This window comes from Protopterus annectens, chromosome 6.part0 (genome assembly GCF_019279795.1).
Source record: "Protopterus annectens isolate FY-2018-M chromosome 6.part0, PAN1.0, whole genome shotgun sequence".
Classification (NCBI taxonomy): domain Eukaryota; kingdom Metazoa; phylum Chordata; order Ceratodontiformes; family Protopteridae; genus Protopterus; species Protopterus annectens.
The window spans coordinates 1,253,156,057-1,253,176,980 of NC_056737.1; positions in this window are offsets into that span (position 1 = coordinate 1,253,156,057).

A 20,924-nucleotide genomic window follows, 5' to 3' on the forward strand; every position below is an offset into this window, starting at 1 on the left:
TGTGTGATAAGGGGCTTCTGGTTAGATTATCTATATTTGCAAAGGAACGTGTAGAAAATGAAAATTCAGTATTGGAGGAAAGTGTTAGGATCTGAATGATTTATTTAGTTTAAATGACTGGAAATGTAATAATACTACTACATTAAGTAAGGTGTCCAAGAAATTAGTAGAGGATGACAGTTTCAGGCGGTTAAAGGAGGATTTGCAACAAAAATGGAATGGCTAAAGGGAGGAATGGACATGGAAAGCAGTATGAATACAACTGAATGTAATAAGATGAGTGACCTGATAAGTGAATAAACGTTTCAGTTATGGCATGAGTCGTACTTGAATCCTATGAAGTTTATGGACTGGGAATGGAAGGTTTCTTTCTCCTGCTAACACTGAGAAGAGAATGAAGGTGGAGATTATCACGTGGGACAGAAGCATTTGGAAGTATGTAATGTATATCACTTATGGTTCAGCTTCATGCAAGTTCTCTCAATGTAAATAAGATTCAGTGTCATGGAGTTTTCTGTTTTGGAGGCTTGGGGTGTGGAAGCTCAAATGGCAGCATGAAGGTGACCCAAAACAGAAATAATACAGGTGTTAACTGTGGGACAGTGAATAAAAAACGTGAATGCTAGTAGAAAACACTGATACCTTTAGATGGGTAAATGTGGATTCCTAATAATGGATCCCAGAGAGTAGGGATTAGTCTATTTTATTGCAATGGCTATGTTTGTGATAGTTTTTTTTTTGGAAATGTTGCCTGCTCTATCTCTTTCTGTCCTTATCCTCTCTGCATGCACTCACCTGGGGACATATATTTGAGATCTAGTAGGCATGATAATCATACTTGACTGATGTGTCACAATATCTTCATATTTTCTTGTTTATTTAGCTGCTTTACTGACTTTATCTTTGACATTGTGCTATCATTACATTGTATAACGTTTTGTAGAGTACAGAAAAGGACTGATTATTGGATGACATATTTTCCTAAAAGTGAGAACCACTGCCATTTGGATAATTTGTATGTGTCTATGTTGTACACTGATGTGTTGTGATTCTTTGTTAGTTTGTTAGAGTGTAATGTATGTTATTGAACATCATTTAAAAAAATCTATATTTTGATGTATGGAAAAAAAAGAATTTATTAGAAAAACAGAAGTGAGGTGATCTTATCTAGTATAAACTGACAGTTTGTGAAATTAGTTCTTTCACAATACATAATGTTGCCTATAACTGGAGTGTACATTTTGTTGTTTGTATTCCATAAAAGCATACATATCTTCATAGAAATAGTCTTTACATTTTGAACTATCAATACGAGAAAATTAATGGTTACAGATTTGTCAATAGAAATATAATAATAATAATAATAATAATATGGCATGGTCTAAAACATAGCAGTAATTTTCACAGCAGATCTATGTAGTCTTAGATTGAGCTTATGGAAAATGAGTACAATTAGACGTTAAATTTATTTCAATAAAAAAATAATAAAAAATCAGCTTTTAACTTCCAGGTAGAATGCCTTCCGCAGTTGTACCTATGTGCTCCTCTGAAGATTATTTATCTGTTTTAAACTTCCATGTTTATTTAATTGCAAACAATTTTGATCTCTCTTTCCATGTGCATTACACTGGATGAAACTAATGTTTTAATAATAACATTCATCGACTTATTACTCATATATCATTATCAGCTTACATACAGCTCAGTCCAATAATTGTCCTTTGATTTTCTTGTTAGAGGCCCCAGTTGCATTGTATCACACATTGACTAGAGGGTCACTGTGCAAATAACCAGACTTCAAAATCTTATGAAATATCTACAACTTACCATTTGTGCACGACTATGAAATATGTTTACTTGAACAAATGGAATTTCTTCCATGACAACAAAATGTAGAACTTTACATACTAGAATAGATTACATTTCCTGAAATTAACTTTGTTAGAATTTGCTGCATGAAATATTCCATCTACCTACTCAGACAGTGTTTTTTGTACAGGCAGTGACATTTTGTTACACAAATCTTAATGTTTCACACTTTCTGGGAATTAAAAATGAGATCTGTAAACAAATCTAAATGCTTAAATTATGCCTGTAGTCAACTTATAAATAATCATTACTTTGTAAATTAAGCTACCTTTCCTTATTAGTGGAGGCACGCTACAAAGCAAAATATATAACACGTAAGGGGAAACTTTCTTAATTCAGTTATCTATTCCTACTGATTCTTTGTGATACAGAACTCAGGTAAACTGTTTATATGTCTAGTTTGCAACACATTTATGTAACTATAGTTCAGGTAAAGTACTAGGCAATTAGTGTAGCCATCTTGGATGAAAACTGCACCCACATCTATGCTGTAGTGGTCTTTCCATTGAACCAAATGCAAGAGCAATGCACCTTCCATAAGCTATTTGTACAGAAACTGCTTAATACAACCCATTGGATACATCTAAAATGTAATATTGGCAGTGGCTTGTGACACTGACATGGGACGTCAAAAAAACATCCTGGTGATCAAGCAGTTCTCACATTATCTGCAAGTCGTTTAACTGCACAGGGCTTTCAGGCAATTGAAAACCTAGACTAGAATCTGCAATGGTCCCCTTGGGTGCATGTCTAGTAACTAACTATGAAGCTATAAACGTGAGCCTCCTGTACGAAATTGCCACAGCCCAGTTACCAGGAATTATAGTGTGTGGGAAATAGCCAATGCAATGATAATATGGGATTCTGGGTTTGTATTCAGTATGATATACAAGCAGCTGGAAAAAAAAGATGGTAATGTTACAGACTGTATTTGATTATTAATATTTAGAACATGGATTATATCGGTTTACTAGAAGAATATTGAGTGTGCTGTCAAAATAGGGAATCTCAAGACAAGAGTACAGAAAATCACAACACCAATCACAAACAGCCCTGAAAATCTACTGAATTGCAATACTTCCTACTGTTGCAGACACAGAAACAAACACTAACGTGGATCCAGTGGGGGAGTGGCAAGTCCTAAATTCGATATTGTAGATTATGGCATGTTTGAATTTCAGTGCTCTCATCTCACAGTTCCCTGTTTTAACAGAGCACTCTTTGATCTTCTGATTGTGAACCATTTATATCATTGCAGGTGACACTTTTTTTAGATGCTTGTGTTGGCATAAGACTTGTATATAAATGTAAATCATATATTACTAAATTGGATGTCATACCAGTATAGTGTAATGGTTCAGTACCTGTCTGACAGGACAATCATAGAGCAATCTGGTCGCAACTCGAGAGAAGAAGGCACCTTTTCATCAAGTGACCCCAGGGTTCCTAAACCAGTTCTATTTTCACTCTTCCTCAGTCCCACTAATACTACTATCTATATATTTCTATGCAGATATATGCACGAATGCAACCCATGCCAAAATAATACAAAAAGGTCTTTGGACAGACTTTAGTACAATATATAAATTGCTTTCATCAAATCTACCCACCCTAAGGGTCTTCAGAACTGTTGCAGTGTTCTCTAGCAATCACCAAAGAACCCATTAAAGCTGTAGCAAAATATAAGCATTTTTGTCTTACACTTGACCAGAAGACTCAACGTTATATTTCAAAAAAATATATGGATGCCTGCATAGCTTATATCACTGCACTCTAAAAAGCCTCTTTTACTAATCATCTCACCCCTGATACCAGAAGTGTCACAACAAAAAATGTCCTTATTCCCAGAATTGAATATGCCTTACCCATTATCTTACTTCATCCTATAACACAAACTCCAAACAACCTGGGATGCCTCTTGCAAGTTAACTAATCTCTCACATCAACTGGACTATCCTACCAGAAAGCTTACTGCCTACCACTCATGGCATGCTCTACCCTCCTATTATCCACTCTGACATTTAAAAGACTTAAGACTGGTTTCTGTCCCCTCTTAGAATTGAACTTTAACTCAGAAGTATTCCATACTGCTTATGGGGCAAGCAAATGCTCTATATTATTCATCCTTCATCTTAAGCATAGGAGAAGGAAAGTCACTCAAAAAAAACCCTGCCAATTAAAACTGTGACCTCACAGACCCTCAGAAGTATCACAAAATACAAACAATTATAGAAAAAGCTACACAGACATCTAGAAATCACTCACAAATATGCAGGTTCTATATATAAACACTCAGGATACCTAATATCTGTGAAACAAAATCGTTACAGTGTGACTTGCAACTTAACAACTCTTTGCCTTAGTAATATAACTCACATTGCAGATATGCAGTCACTTTCATAACTGTCTCTGTAGACAGTTTTTCTTTGTTTCTCATTGTAATCTTAGACAATCGTTGCTAAATACTTTACCTCATAATTAAGTTGTTGTTGTTGTTGTTGCTGTATCTTTCGGCTTTTCCCGGTCAGGGGTCGCCACAGCGGAACTCCGGTCCACTAATGATTGGCAGTAGATTTTTACGTACCGACTTGCCAGGCCTGACGCACAACCTTGAACGAAGGTATGCCCATTCACGCATTTCTCCACACAGAAGACGCTTTAGCTGAGAATCGAACAGGACAACGTCTTACTGTGAGGCAACAATGCTACCGCAGCACCACCACCGCAGCTTACCTCATAATTAAGTACTTCTTCAAAATTGCTACTAATATAAAAATGCATATTCTCTATAAAGTGAAGGTTGCACTGTATATGCCATATCCACTTACGTGTGTTTTCTACATATATATGTTTTTCAGAGTATTTGATGTACTCTTTGTTAACAAAATTTGAATATTTGACAATGAAAGATGTTTGCCCAGTACTTTGCTAACCAGATAAGTGAACTAGCTCATAGACCCTTTTCAGCCACAGCAGAAACCAAGACAAAAAATACAAATTTCTATATCTATAGATCTATATCTATGTTTATATATATATATATATATATATATATATATATATAGATAGATATATATATATATATATATATATATATATATATATATATATATATATATATATAGATATATATATACATTAAAGTAATACAGTTAATGGGAAACACCATGGGCATGATTTACAAAATACACGTTAAGTAAATTTTTTGACAAAAGGTTCAGAATGAGTAAGGATAATGTAAGTTGCACTGTGCAACAAAAGATAGTCTTGGCAGGATTCGCAATCATTCATGGTTGTGGGTTGCAATATGATATATGATATAACTACTTTGTAACTCTTTGTAGTATTATATTCAGGATGTGTCTGAAAAGGATCCCAGGACCAACCCACCTACCTGGTTAAAAAATTCTTAAATAAATAAGATGCATTTCACCTGCTAGATGAAAATTTTATCTTATTGATTTATTTGGATCAAGGTATAATAGCAATAATCAATGATGGAAGTGTAAATTGTGCAGTATTTACTCATTTGAGTTTCCTTTGGACCATTTAGGTTTTCCCATGTTTTCCCATGTTGATCAAAATGTAACCTTCATGCATAAAAACTGTTTATAAAACAGATAAAAATAAAAACTTGTGAGTGGCTGGCAGTCAGAACAGACACTTATGACTATGAGCTGTTATTAAGATACTCCCTGGTAGCACAGAGTTTGATTCCCATAACCTCCAGTCCATTTGCCTATTGTCTGACTCTGACCAAATCAATTAATGAGTTATGCCTCCCAGGCTGACACTGAAAAAGATCAAAAGTTCAATTAGAATTAGTACTCTGTTGTGATTAACAAACAGAAATACAAAAACATGGTCACTGCCTTCTTCTAGTTATGTCTTAACAGAAGCACAAACCTTTTTGGCCAAAGTTACTACAAATTAACCTCCAAACTCAATGTAAACATGTGTTCAGTTAATCACCATCCAAGGCAGAAACATCATCATAAACATGGTTGCTGCCTTTAATGTTAATAAAAATCTTCAGCTGGGCTGCAAAATGAAAACTCTGCCAGTATTTAATAACATAATTACGTTTTGTTCTGTGATTATCAGATTCTTCTTGCACAAATAAAATCATAACTAAATTAAAATAGTGTTTCTAGTCTTGATTACAAATATTTATTTTGTTAAAAATAGACAAATACCCCTTTACATTTCTATTACTCTACACAGACTAGTTCTGTTCCCCAGACTAGTATCATAACTCAGTGGTCGTTCCCCAGACTAGTATCATAACTCAGTGGTTGTTCCTCAGACTAGTATCATAACTCAGTGGTCGTTCCCCAGACTAGTATCATAACTCAGTGGTTGTTCCCCAAACAAGTATCATAACTCAGTGGTCTTTGGTGAAGTTTTACTGCAAAATGTTGAAACACCTGCCATTTCCAATTAGAATGAACTGGGGGATACATCTCTGCTGATATATCTGATTAGCACTTGTGTTTTGTTTGTATGTGGAGATAAGCATAAGAAGAAAAACAGATCTTGATTGGTTGCTGTCTGCTGAGATCATTTAGTGCTAATAACAAAAAGGCATCATGAAGGATTTAAAAATGAGGAAAGATTTTCATTTAAAGATGATACTGTGCTGATTTCAAATACACTGCCTCAAATTTGAAAAGTGCCGGGAGATTCAATAAAGCCTACACGGTCATTTTTCACCATGTGAGGTACACACTTCCACGTAAGCAAGGTAAACAATGTGTCATGGTAATTACAGCATAAGCAGCTGAACTGCATGCTAATTACCCAATCCAACATGGAGGAGCTATTCAACAAGCTATAAAGCAACCGTGTAGACTCAGTGCTGGTTTCTCCTGCAAATTCCAAAACTTTTGGAATACAACCACAGAAAGGAGTCTACACAGACAGAATGTTAGGGGCTGCTGCTGCTTTAATTCATTTGTATGTGCTACTAAACTAAAACTGCAACTGCTGCATGTACAAGGTAAGTACCAAACCTGGAATGTATTCTTTAATAATGGGAATGTGATGCTTATGCTTGTATTTCATTAGTTGGTACAGTAAGCATGCAAAAGGTGGGAGAGTTGTACAGGAAGTACCTTAACATGTGACAGTAGAGACTTATTTGACTTATATTTGTCCATTACTAAGTAGTAGGCCTCAGGCATCAAAGATTCATACAGTCATATCTCTCAAAAGTACTGATGATCACTGCATGCACTCAATTTAGCACCATACATTTGCACTGGAAAATCATTAACGAGAGACGTTCGAAAGTAATGATACACACTGGAGTTTCTGATTTCACAACCCTCATAAGATCATTCACTAAAAAAGTTGGGACATTTTGATGGTATCAACTGTCTATCTTTCTAAGGCAAGTATATGTCAAAGGTAAAATTAACAGTTCAACACCGCACATGCAGATAAACTAAGCACTACATTAGCTATGCACCCTGAGCATATCCCTGAATCCAAAATATAGAAAATAGGGAAATGGCACAATTATCATCACTTGCATAGAGTGTTGTGAGTGTGGGAGGGGAGGCAGGAAGCCTAGACTAACACAAAAAATCAGTGAGTGTGTGTGAATAAGAAAGAGAAGCAGGCAGACAGATGGATACACCAACAAATGGCCAGAGAGACAAAATGAGTAACTGTTGTGTGTTTGCGTCTGTAGGGGTCCTACAGGTGAAATTGGTGTGTGAGTGTCTGCATGAACACAGCCAATCTCTGTACTAACTCTACATCTTGGTATGTCCGACACAGGTCAGCCATGCATGGCAGAGGTGGCAGTTCATCGTTGTCATCCATGACCATGAGAACTGGCTCTGCCAGGAGTTGCACTGGCAAGTCCACAGCCACGATCAGATGCAGTGTTGCTAGCTGAACATGACTGATGTCTGCTGTTCAAGCTCCCTTCATGGAGATACCCAGGACCATGATCCCATGGTCTACCACATCTGGGTGTGGACAGCACACTCACTGATGGAAGAATGGAAGTACTACCACTATAGGAGTGTGATTGGGCACAGCCACGTTAGCTGACAGCAGATGATGTGGCTGACCTACACCCATGTGGATGCTGTTCCCCTCCCAGCAGCAATTCCAACACAGACACTGCTCATTCCAGTGTATCATTCATCCAATCCACTGAATCAGCAACACGGTGGAGGCAGTCACTCATGTCAGACTGTGCCACATCTACAACCCTGAGCATTTGTCTGGAGCACTTATGGGAATGTGCCTGTGCCTCCATGATGGCCCTAAACATACACTGGCATGGGAAGAGACACCTGCACCAGGTGGAGGAGAGACAGCAGGCCCCCTCTAAGCACCCCTATCAACCCTCCTGTGTGCACCTCACCCACACTTTGGCTATGGCCAGACTCAAGAGGCACTGAAGCTGCAGTAGCCACACTTCCCTGATCAATGGCCTTACCCTCCACCTGTCCAATATCTGTGGCCTCACTGGAATGGGTAGGCTTAAGGCCTACTGGCTGTGTCCAATTGAATTGCATGGGATGGCTGTATGTCAACTTCAGTGTCAGATTCAACTTCTGCACCCCCTGACTGCACCTCAGTTTGGCCTCCATCATCATCTGAGTCTTGCTGATACACTGACATCAGGTCGGAAAGGGCCCATACTCCCACTGTCATGATCACCTGTGATAAATAACAACAAACACAGGAATAAATTAACACCTGCATTACTATACTGCAATATATGCTAACAAAGTTACAGTGTTGTCACTACTGCAGACAGTACAGTGATACACGCTACAGGCCTGACATAAATAGTACACAGTAAAATAGTTTGTTAAATTGCTCAGCAGTACTGACATAAAAATGTTTGGATTACAATCTGCAGAAGAAATTCCCCATTGAAATCCAGACTAACCTGGCAGAAGTTAAGCAGGAGGTAAGAGCAACACCATTGCAATTAACATTAACATATGGGGTAATACTTTTACCCCTTTATATGTCCATTAACTATACTTTCAACAGGAACATGGTTGACAACTCCAGCCTACGTTAATAACTATAGCAATCTTCAACCCCCCCCCCCAAGAAAACAACAGATGTGACACATGTTTTACTATATAACAGCATTCAGCTGCTCAGATACCAAAGCCTACCTGGAAGCTCCTCCTGGGACATGGTTACTGTCTCTGAAACTGTTGCTCTGATACCCAGCACATGCTGTACTGCACTCTCTCTCTCTGTCTCTGTCTCTCTCTCTCACTTTCTCTCTCTCTCCTGGGAGCTGTCTGGATCCCTGATATTGGCCAGGAACTCTGCATTGGGTGTTAGTGGTGGTTCCCTATCAGGCCCTCCTCCGGTAACTATCTGGTCACATATTCTTATTTGTGCCATAACATTAACTCACCTTAGTTCCCCACCCCCAAAAAAGAACAGTGTAGCCTTGTTTGCACTATAACATTAACTAACCCCCCCCCACAAAAAAGAAATGGAAAATGACACATTTTGCTAGCAAACCATCTTTGAAATGCTAAAAGTGCTATCAAAGGACCTGTCCCTGAAACATTTGTGCATATTTATCACACAGCATTCCATTTTCATGTATTGGCAATCATGTATACCTCTCAAATGGCTTGGCAAACATGTCAGATTTTTCATTAATACATTCCAGCATATGCAGTATGCAGCTGACCAAATGGAAGAATACCTTCTGAAGTTCAGTATTCTTCTGTATAGATATATCCTTAAGTAATACCATTATCTGCAGTCTTCCCAATATAAACAAGTCTCCTCACCATCAGTTTGCCTAGCTACATGGTTGTCTTTTTACATGGTGTAGATTCAGGGCTGTTAGCATGGTAAAGATGCAGATGAGGTGTGAACTCATTAGAATTGCTGAATCCCAAAAACTGGATTTGTTTAGGAGATGTAAACATAGTGCAAGCACTCCCTCTGTGTTTGTTTTTAATGGATTACAACAGTGAATAATTAGTGGTTGGGAGAAGAAAAACACAACAGAACTTCAGGCTGCCTTATTTACACTGGGTATCAGGTTAGATCTACAAAGTGTTAGATGTAAGGTTGAAAATGTAATTAAGCAGCACACAAGTCACAGCTTGTGTTCCTTAACATCCAACCTGCCCTTCATTTATTGGCAACTGCATATGATATTAGTTTCACTTAATATCCTCACACACTTTAAGGTCAATGATATAGAATGGATTACACACTGCATGTCTCAGATTACTGTTCAGATAAATGAATAATGGTCAACAAACAGAAAGAGAGATGTATATTTGCAGGCAATAATCATGACAGGTTGTGTGATCACAAGGTGCCCTACATCCAAAACTAATAAATGTAGAAATAACACTTCTGTGATTTGATATCACTGTAGATGCTGTTGCAGTTGGTTGTGTTAAGATTGAGTTCCATTCTTTGCTACAAAGCTGTTTGTGCGGCAAAGATGGATAACGCACCGATCCTCTGGTGTAAAGATGCATTGGATTGAGAGTTTAAATCCAGACCTATGTAGAAATGGATCCCCTTTATAACGTTGAATTACCATTTCATCGACATTCAAAACAGTGAGATGACAACATCACATGTTTACAATCATAAACTCACGGAATATCGTATTTCTTCTCCAAGAAAGTAACCACTTGGTCACCAACGATAACATTACAAATGGAAGCAAATTACACCCACTGAAGTAGGGGTGCTTGCCATTCCCAATCCCCATGTTGCACCCCTCCCACCTAAATATACCAACTCCAAAATTGCACAACAGTGGAGAAAGGGCAAAGTTCATCATGGTGCCCAAGTGGTTACTTTCCCGGAGAAGAAATACAATGTTCTAGGAGTTTGTGATTGTAAACATGCGACGTTGTCGTCTCACTGTGTTGAACATTGACAAAATGGTAATCAGTGTTATGAAGGGGATCCATAAAAATACTCATGTGTACTAGCATTTTCCATTGTGTATGCCATAGATTGCTTTTCCGAGTTTCAACTACCTCTCCCTGTTTTCTTTTTTCTTTTTATTTTGTATTATTTTTTTGGGGGGAGCAGTAATACCACGATGCACCGCTTGCTTACTGCAAACATGGGAAGTGGAGAAAAATGAATGTCAGGTTTGGCTGTCCTTATCTCATTTTTGCAAAGCATGGCACTGCACAAACTCACTTAATACTATTGGGCATTGCTCAAACACGCTAAGCAACATTGCACAGTGGTTAACAGTGAGACCTTAAAAATGATTAGTAAAATAGGGAATGTCATGTAACTAGTCCACTGGCAGCAGGTGTAAGTGTAGGGCTGGAGTACAGATGGTCCTGGGTTATGGTACTGGCTGTGCAACCTTTGTTTTATTGTTGTGACATTACAATTTAAAGCAATGAAATGCAACATAGACAAGCATTTTCTCAACCTTCTTGTGGCAACAGGTGAAAGTGTAGGACTGCCATATACATGGTCCTGGGTTCAAATACAGGATATTCTATACATTTTTACTGTTGTTCCATTTCCCATTATAGTGACTCTAACTTATGATACTTGACATAGTCGATCTGATATTAATTATATGTATGAGGGCTGAGACACTAGTATTGTGTCAGTTATTTAGGTATATATCTATGTACTATCACATTTATTATCACATGCATGATTGTGAATATACTGTGTACTATATTCCTGTAACTTAATTTCTGCTATCTGGACTGGCATGGCCTTCACATTTCCTAGCACACATACACAACTGCCTGTACATCCAATAACCTTGAAACTGCAACTGCAATTATGTAATGGCTCACGGCTTGCCACTGTTGCGTTCAGCATACCTTCACTCAAATATGGTTCTCAGATGTGTACATTGCTGAGCACCATGTTTGCATGATGTTAAGTGTGGCACAACATTTTCAAACAGTGTGCACACTCACAGTAAACATGATGACTGGAATTGGTGGGAAAGCATCATTCTCCATTGCTCTAGATCCATGGCAGACATGGCAGGCGTTTGTGGAGAAGGTGTCAGGTTTACAACACAATTGCATTGTTGTCAGCCCTCTCTCTGGAGGTGAGAGTCCAAATTCAGTTAATATCCACATCATACCTCTCGTAATATACTGTGTTCTGTAGTAGGAGTACTTTGGTAGGAGTTCTGTTCTTACTGCAGTCAACTGGGAGTGTGTGTGTGTGTGTGTGTGTGTGTGTGTGTGTGTGTGTGTGTGTGTGTGTGTGTGTGTGTGTGTGTGTGTGTGTGTGTGTGTGTGTATATGTGTGTGTGTGTCTAGCCAGAACAGCAGAAGTGTGTATCCTGCAGTTACGACTCCAATCTTATGGATTGACAGTATTTGATGCTTGCACATACATACACATCTATTTCATGCAGGCCTCCCAACTTCTCTCCAACATGCACTGCTGATGTCATCCACTATAAACTGGCCTGCAGTCATGTAAAAGTCAGACTTGTGCTGTGGCACTTCCATAAAGTACTGAGTTTTGTGGGCTATGTACTTAGGCAGGGGTTCTATTCTCACTGAAGTCAACTGTGCATGTGTGTGTAAGTTGGTTGACATTACAAGCCAGCATTTTACACCAGCATGTGGGACACTGTTTTATTCCTCTCAACAGACACTGATGATGTCATCAGCTATAAAGTATTGTCTGACACACTTCAAGTCAGACTTCAGCTGGCACTTGCATAAAGTACTGTGTTCTGTAGTCAGGTCTATATTATATTATCAAAAATACAGATCGGCAAAAGACACTTAAATCAAAAATGCTGTTCAGTGAACTGTTCATACCAAGATCATGGTACAGTGAAGATCAGAAAATCTGCTCTTTCCTCACTGTAGTGTGATCTCGGAGTTGGTATATATAATTAGTGGGGGGTGTGAGGGTGCAGCCCCCCACAAGAGCGAATTGTCTGAGTGGCATTTTCAATGTAAGTGCCATTCATGGACCTGTCTTTTCGATAATATAATATAGACCCCTGTAGTCTGTGTACATAGCTAGGTAGGGGTTCTATTCTCACTGCAGTTAACTGTGTGTGAGCTGTTGTTTGACATTACAGAGAGCATTTTATGCCAGTATGTGGGACACTGTTATATTCTTCTCAAAAGACACTGATGATGTAATCAACTATATCAGATTTTTGGATATGCAGTACACCCATCAGGGCAGGGTCATAGACTGGCCTGGAGGCCAGGCAGAAGTCACCTCACCCTATACAATAAAGATTACAGTGACATGACGTTTAATCTATCCACATACATCATGGCATGATTTATAGGCCCTGTATTATGTTGTTGAGAAAGCCCTATGGTCTCTCCAGCTGCTACATGTGACTGGTGAGATACATGAAAAAGAGAGCATTATACTCTATATTAGTGTTGTGATGAGGATTGACTACTGTCATACAGTCATAAGATCTCAATATGATGGCATGACTTGTGATGTGCACAACATAGGCTTTCAATAACAGTGCTCAAAGCTCAGAATGCTATCTTCATGTGTTCCCACTGCTTGCATCACTGGGTTTCTGCATAGCAGGATTGTTGTCAATGCTGTGATTAACATGGCATTCAATTTTTTAGATGAACATTACAACCACACATTTCTGCATTTATGTGTAGATTGTGTGCCTTTATTACCATTCAGTTGTATGTGTTACCTCCTCTTATACTATGTTATCACTATTGGTGGACTGAATGATTGTATAGAATATGCAAGAATTACATATTTTGTAAACCAAAGACCATATAGATTTGCCTGAACTGTTGCGAAATAGAGTTCAAACAGTGGAGGGTCAAGCACAGATCCTTGGGGTTTGCCAATGGTGACAGCTCTACTGATACAGGTTGATTCACCAATTTTCACATGATGTGTTCTGTCACTCAGCCAAATGGTTACCCATCAACTGATGTAAGGGTTAATCCCCAGTTTGGAGGTTTTCTCAATGAATACCTATGTGGGAGATTGTGTCAAAACCCTAGGCCAGATCATGATAGGCAGTATGCACTCTCTTACCTTCTTCCAGGCCTATCACACAGAATCAATGGGCTGTGACATCACAGGTCACCTGTGGTGTGACAAAGCACATACACCTTCTTGATATGGCACAGTTCAACACACACTCCACATGGCCTCTGTTCCCATACAAGAGTGTACATCAACATACATCCACCTGAGCTGATGCATGCATGTATAGAGGCATCCTGACTCTCCTCAACTGTGAGGTAGACCAACATGTCATCACAGACCTCTTTCTTTGCCTCTCAACTTCTTAGAGCAAGAAATCTGGACAAAGCCATAAATAATGGAGGGACAAAGGCCAAAAATAGGGATACTTTTTAAATACTGCTTTTATAAGCTCAGAAAGTTGATACAATAACAGGTTTTTCATTAGCATGTATTTTCTGAAGGGTATGACGTCTGAAACTTAACTATCTGTCATTGTTTTCTGACTTCAACCTTCTATGATTTGTCAGTGATTTGCCAGAAAACCACAATTTTATGTGAAACAAACCAAAAATATGAGGCAAAAATCTGGACATTCTGAGAAAATCTGTACAGCTGAGAGGTATGCAACATGTACACTAATAATACTCCAGGTGTGTGCAACAGACCTGTGCAAGTTGTTAATGCTATATCAAGTCTGTTACATCTGATAGATGTCCTTGAAGTGGTCATCAAGGGAATGCATGGTGACCAAAGGATCATCTTGTGGAACTTGACCAGGTTAAGGCATTTGACACAAATCCACATTGAGGAGTTAACACTGTCATATATGGCCATAAACAGCTATATCACCCAATGAGTAGACCAGTGTATGACATATGTGGCATTTCACTATGTTGAAATATATGACATGATCTATATCTCAGGTCCAATGATCAGGTTGGTACATCAGGGGTGCCTGCTAGGCCCTTTCCTGCCTATTAGTTAAGTGATGGATATCACAGATGGCATACATATGCTGTGTCCAAACAGCTGCCTGAAGGACTACAGATTATGGACAATCATTGTCTTCAACTGTGATATTAGTATAATACAGACAGTATCAACACTTACCAAAAACTGCTGCCACATCCACAAAGACACCTGCATTGATAAGGCACATGGAAGTATAATGTGGGCATCACACTCTATAATCACACCAGTAGATATGTGACCCATGTCCTGGGGTAGATGGTAAGTGGTACATCCACCAGCATGTGGTCACAGTGCTGACCATGCCTTTGAATGTAACACAAGTACTGGATATGTGAAGGACATGCACATCAGAGGCTATAACACCTTCATGATTCCCAGCCTTCATCACATTAACAACTTTGTACAATGCACCCTTATTCATGTACCTCTCGACACATCTTCTAGTGATGTTTAACTGAAGTGTACCACCTTTGTCACAGTACACTGTCAGACAGCTTATTGGCCATACCTAGGTATTTTTTTTGTAGAATATACATGATTGGCTGATGGTGCGAAACACCAATCAAGTTATTACAACAGATATTTATGTGCTACCTGTTCTGCTTATGCACACACTACATACATAGGTGTTCAACAACATTAATGGCATGTATATCATTTGTGGATGATGCCACACACACACACACACACACATATATATATATATATATATATATATATATATATATATATATATATATATATATATATATATATATATATATATATGAATGCCATGCACACAAGTTATCTAGCATGTATTGCCCATACAGTTGCATACCAGTATAGCAGTGCCCCTCCTAACACCTCCTGCAGATATTACAATGCCAGGACAGTGTGCATGGTTACCCACATAGAGTGTGGATGTATCATAATAGCTGTTCAAGAGTGTGCGTGTGTGTGTGTGTGTGTGTGTGTGTGTGTGTGTGTGTGTGTGTGTGTGTGTGTGCTCGCGCATGCAGGCCCATCTCTTATCATTCATAGGTTCATAGGTTCATATATAGGTACTAGGCTATCTGCCCGAGGGCATTTATAAGCCTAACCAGAGTGTGCCAGCTTTCGCCACCCCATTGATTAATTAACTGATCCTCTGTCAAGCAGAGCCAATGAAGTGATTCCAGGGATGTATTTTCTGTTACTCATCCACTCGTCATGGTTTCTCTTGAAGAGTGTTAGTGGGCTCTGCCTGATGTAATTTGGAATTTTATTCCAAAGCATGGGGAGTCTCTGTGACAGGAATCTGTCCCTCCAGCATGTTCTATTTGTTATTGTGGCGAGGTTTAGCTCAATAGAGCACGTGCCTCACAGTGACTTGGATTTCTTTAGGTGGAGCATGTCCATCAATTCTGAGTTGGACATGGCTTTGTAAGTCAGGCAGAGATCACCTCTGAGTAAGCGAAATGCCACTGAGTACAGCCGGAGTTTTTTCAGTCATGCTGCATAGGACATATGTTTGAGACCAGTAATCCTCTTGGTGAGGTACTTTTGTGGTCTTTCCAGCTGTTGGAAGTGTCTTGTGAGATACATCCCAAATGGGGCATTGTACTCTATGATGGGTCTAATGAGTGATGAGTAGAGGGGCACTATAACCTCTTTTTTCTAGATGCGAATCCTTTAGTAATTAGATGGGCCACATAGAAGGATTTCCTAACAACTTTGCCAATATGATTGTCAAAGGAAAGATTACTATCTACCTGGGTCCCCAGATCTCTTATTACCTCTTCTGTATTAAGGGGGCTGCCACCTATGTGGTAATTTGTGGGTGTTTTGTTTTTCCCAAACGGGATGACTATGCATTTTTTGGCATTTTGCTTGAGGCCATGACTTTGACACCAGGTGTCCATCTAAGTAAGGCCCTTTTGGAGGATGTCCGTGTCAGCTGGAGGGTCAATTATGGCTCCCAGTTTGCAGTCATCTGCAAACTTGGTTAGCCATATCTTCTTGTGTTTGCCTGTACTTCTGAGAAGTATATGCTGAACAGTAGGGGTCCCAGGACCGAGCCTTGCAGGACACCACTTGTGACTGGTTTAGAGTCAGACCTGGAGCCCGCTATTCTTACCGTATGAGTTCTGACTGTAAGCCAGTTGGCAACCCATCTCGTGACATAGGGGTTTATGTTCAGGCTGGTGAGTATTTCTGTAATACCTGAGTGGGGAATGGTGTTGAAAGCCTTGGCAAGGTCAAGGTAGGCTGTGTGAACTACCTTTCCCTCATCTATGGCCTTGGTGACTGTCTTGAAGAAGTAAACCAGGTTTAGTAGGCATGATCTACCCTTAACAAAGCCGAACTGGGTCAGGTCAAGTGTTTGGAGGTTCCCAATGTCTTTGTTAATGAGTTCCATAATGATGTACTCCATAGCCTTGCAGACCAGGCTAGTCAGGCTTATGGGGTGATAGTTACCAGGATCAGTTATGGCCCCTCCTTTGTGGAGAGGAATAACCGTTGCTGTGCACCATTCTATGGGCCTGTAGCCTGTGGAGAGGCTGAGGCTGAACAGTGTGTTTAGGTGGGGGGTTTGTTTGTTCTGTAGTTCATGCAAGATGCAGCCTGGGACACCATCTGGTCCCACTGATGCTGTGTTTTTGGCTTTTGAAAGGGCTGTTTTCACCTGTACATCTGTGATTTTTGGGACACTACACTTTTCCGGTATTGTTGTGGGCCTTTTTGGAGGTGAGAGGGGGGTGAAGTTTGTACTGAATCTATCTTCCAGGACGTTGGCAATATCAGTAGGTTCGGTATATTTTGTGCTATTTTGCACTAGTTCAGTGCATATCTGTGAGTTGCCACTTAGATTCTTAACATAGCTAAAGAAGGCTTTGTGGTTATCTTTTGAATCCTCGGCTATTTTTCTTTCAAAGTTAGCCTTGGATGATTTCATGAGGGACCTCAGTTTCTTACTGATACTGATCAGGGATGTCTTTCCTTCTTCGGATTTGCTTTTTTTCCTGAACTAGTTTCCTCCTTCTATTGTAAAGCCTGTTTATTGCAGGGGTCCACCAAACTGGTTTCCTTCACTTAGAGGAGTGAGTCTTGGTTTTGCTAGGGATGGCACAATCCATGCTTCCTTGCAGGTGCACATAGAGTGCATTTGTAAAGGTTTCTGCATCTTGGGCAGCATTATCCTTTAGCGTGGGGGGCTGTGAAACTTACCACCTCTGTCTTAAGTAAGGTGAAGTTTGCTTTAGAAAAGTTTTTTACTGTGGTTTCCTTAGTTGGGGTTGGTGGTGGGGTGTGGACATCCAGAGTGATTAGTTTATGGTCTGATCTAACCAGTGACGGGTTGACCTCCGGTGTGGAACACCTGTCACCCATGTTGGTGATGACCAGGTCCAATATGTTTTCACCTTTGGTAAGGGAGTTTACCAGCTGATCCAGGGCATTTGAGTTGATGAATTCCAGGAAGTGCTGGGCCTGGGAATTTGTACTCGAGTAGTTTTCCCAGTGAATGGTAGGGTAATTGAAATCACCCAATATCAGGGTGTTTGGTAGGACCTTCATGTTTTCCAGTGTCTCCAGAAAGGTGGAGTGGTGGTCCTGGGTCATGGAAGGTGATCTGTAGCAGGCCACAATTTGCATTGCAGATTTGCCCGATGTTAGTTGCACATGGATGATCTCAGAGGTATCATGATACCACTAACCTGGAGGTGTAGGTATCCTTGATGAATATGGATACACCCCCTCCTTTTGTGTTTTGGCCCGTGTTCTTTGGCCGAAACATGTGGTATGAGTTGTAGCCTGGTAGTGCTGGGGTGCTCTCTGGAGCTTTGAACCAGGTTTCAGTTAGTGCACAGATGTCGACGTTCTCCATACTGAGGAGTGCTTTGAGCGCATGCATTTTGAGGTTTTAATTCCTGGCGTTGAGTAGCATAACCCTCAGTTTTTTGTTAATTGTGCTGCTTATGAAAGTGGGTTTGACTTTTGAACCTTGCCTAAAAAAGGCACTATGGGGGCAGCAAGAGCCTTGGCCAGTATTCAAAAGCCTATGGGTGACAGGTGCAAGCCATCTCTTGTGAAGCAATGCGGCTTTGTCAAGCATGTCGTCCCAGGCTGACAGACACTGGATCCCCTTTGAATGACACCAGAAGCTTAGCCAAGTGATGAAAATTTATCATTTTTTCTTTATACTGAGGTATCATTCTTGGTGAGGGCAGGATGCTACTCAGTATCAGGGTCATACCAGCATGGGCTACATGATCAGAGAGCTCTTCCATGTCTCTTTTCATGTAGTCCAGGGAGGTACATCTTAGGTCATTCACACCAACATGAACAATGGCAGAGTCATATTTGTACTTGTTCTGGAGTTACCTGAGTGCTTGTGTTATGTGGTGGATTCTGGCTCCCGACAGGCAGCTAACAGTAATCTTCTGTTTGTCCAGCCTAGTGAGTGGGACGTCAATGTGCCTGACTATAGAGTCACCTATTACAAGTGTGTTAGATATGTTATTTCACCTTATCGGCTGTGATTGTGCAGCACACTGATTTTGTGTTTTATGTGTTGTCTGGTTTGTGACGGGAAGTGCAGGTTGTTTGGGTGTCTGCTTTGGAGGTCTCTGATGCTTTTGCAGGCTTTTATTTAGAGCCTCCGAGTATGATTTTGTGTATTTATGTATATTTTTTGCCAGTGCTGTTTTAGTAGGTCTATGTGCAGCTGGAGTTGTGGTGCAAGTGTTAACCTTCTCCTCTTGACTGTCTGTTCCAGTCTTGGGTGGAGACAGCTTAGCTTCCAGTTTGGCTGTATAATTGCATCTCTCGCATATGTTAGTGTTTTGTGGTAGGAGGAGGGGGTTGTCTGTGTACATGAGGCAGTTCTAACATTGCCTCAGGATACCCAGATTCACCAGCTGGACTGAAGAGTGCACCTGAAGTTGCCCTTTGGTCATGCCTGAATAGTAGGGTGAGCTGCTTAGTCACTTGGTTGGTGAGGGGTGAATAAAGAGCCTTGCCCTGCTGGGCAATCAGTGTCAGGGTATATTAGTGCTTGCTATTAGGGCTAAGCAAGTGCTGGGCTGTAAGATGCTTTTTGAGTGCTTAGGTTGAGAGTTAGACTAGTTTCAAGGGAAAAACTGAAGAGGTGACTTTGTGGAGCTGGGAATAATTTAACCATAGCTAACCGGCACTGCTCGGTGAGCAAAACCATGCAAACGTGGTTTTTATAGCATGGAAATGAAAGAGATAGAAATTAGCCCAAAATGGCCAATAAACTACTAACTTCTAGGCTGGAACCACTCCTCCAGGGACAGATAGGTTGCTCAAAGCTCTCCTCTCTCACAGGTGAACAGAAAATCTTCCTTCTATCCAAGTAAGGTATGGGCAACTCAGAAACTAGTATCACAGCCCTGAATTCAGTTCTAGCCTGAAAACCAGACTATACTAGCTTAGAAAGGTGGGAAACAAGGATTTTCTTTTTAAAGATAAGGCAAAAACAGTAAAAAATATACTTAAAACAGCTTTAAATGACTACAAATGATCAGAAAAGGCTATCACACTTTAATGTGTAGCCTACAGCAGTTAAACAAATTATTTAAACAAAAAACAACTTTTTTAAAGTGCAGGCAGTCAAATAAGTACAATATGTGAAAAAAAACAAGCTTTTAAATCACAATAAATGCTGGAAAATTTGTGTTTAGGTGGAAAACAGTTAAGTACAGCAAGAAAGTACAGAAAACTGATACTTAATCACTCCAAAGTCTCTCTCCTAAGCTAGAAGGCTTACATCAGTTTAAGGCTTTCTAGTGCTACCAGTAGGTTAGTTACAGGAAAGATAGGAAACAAGCACAGATGTGCTCTTTTAAACCAGAAAGTTGAAAGAGACAGAGAAAGTGTCCAAATGGTCAATAAACTACAATTTCTGGGCCAAGAACCTCTTCTCTCATGGTAGACAGGCTAACTAGTGCTTACCACTCCCACTGATAAGCTAGAAGGCTTTCCTCCAACACAGAAAGGCTTGCGGGACTCAGAAGCTTACCAACAGTCTTGGATTCAGCAACTCTGTATCTGGACTAGGCTAGTTACAGGAAAGGTGGAAAACAAGCGCAAGTGCAGCTTTTAAACCAGAACATTGAAAGAGATGAAAAAAAACTGCC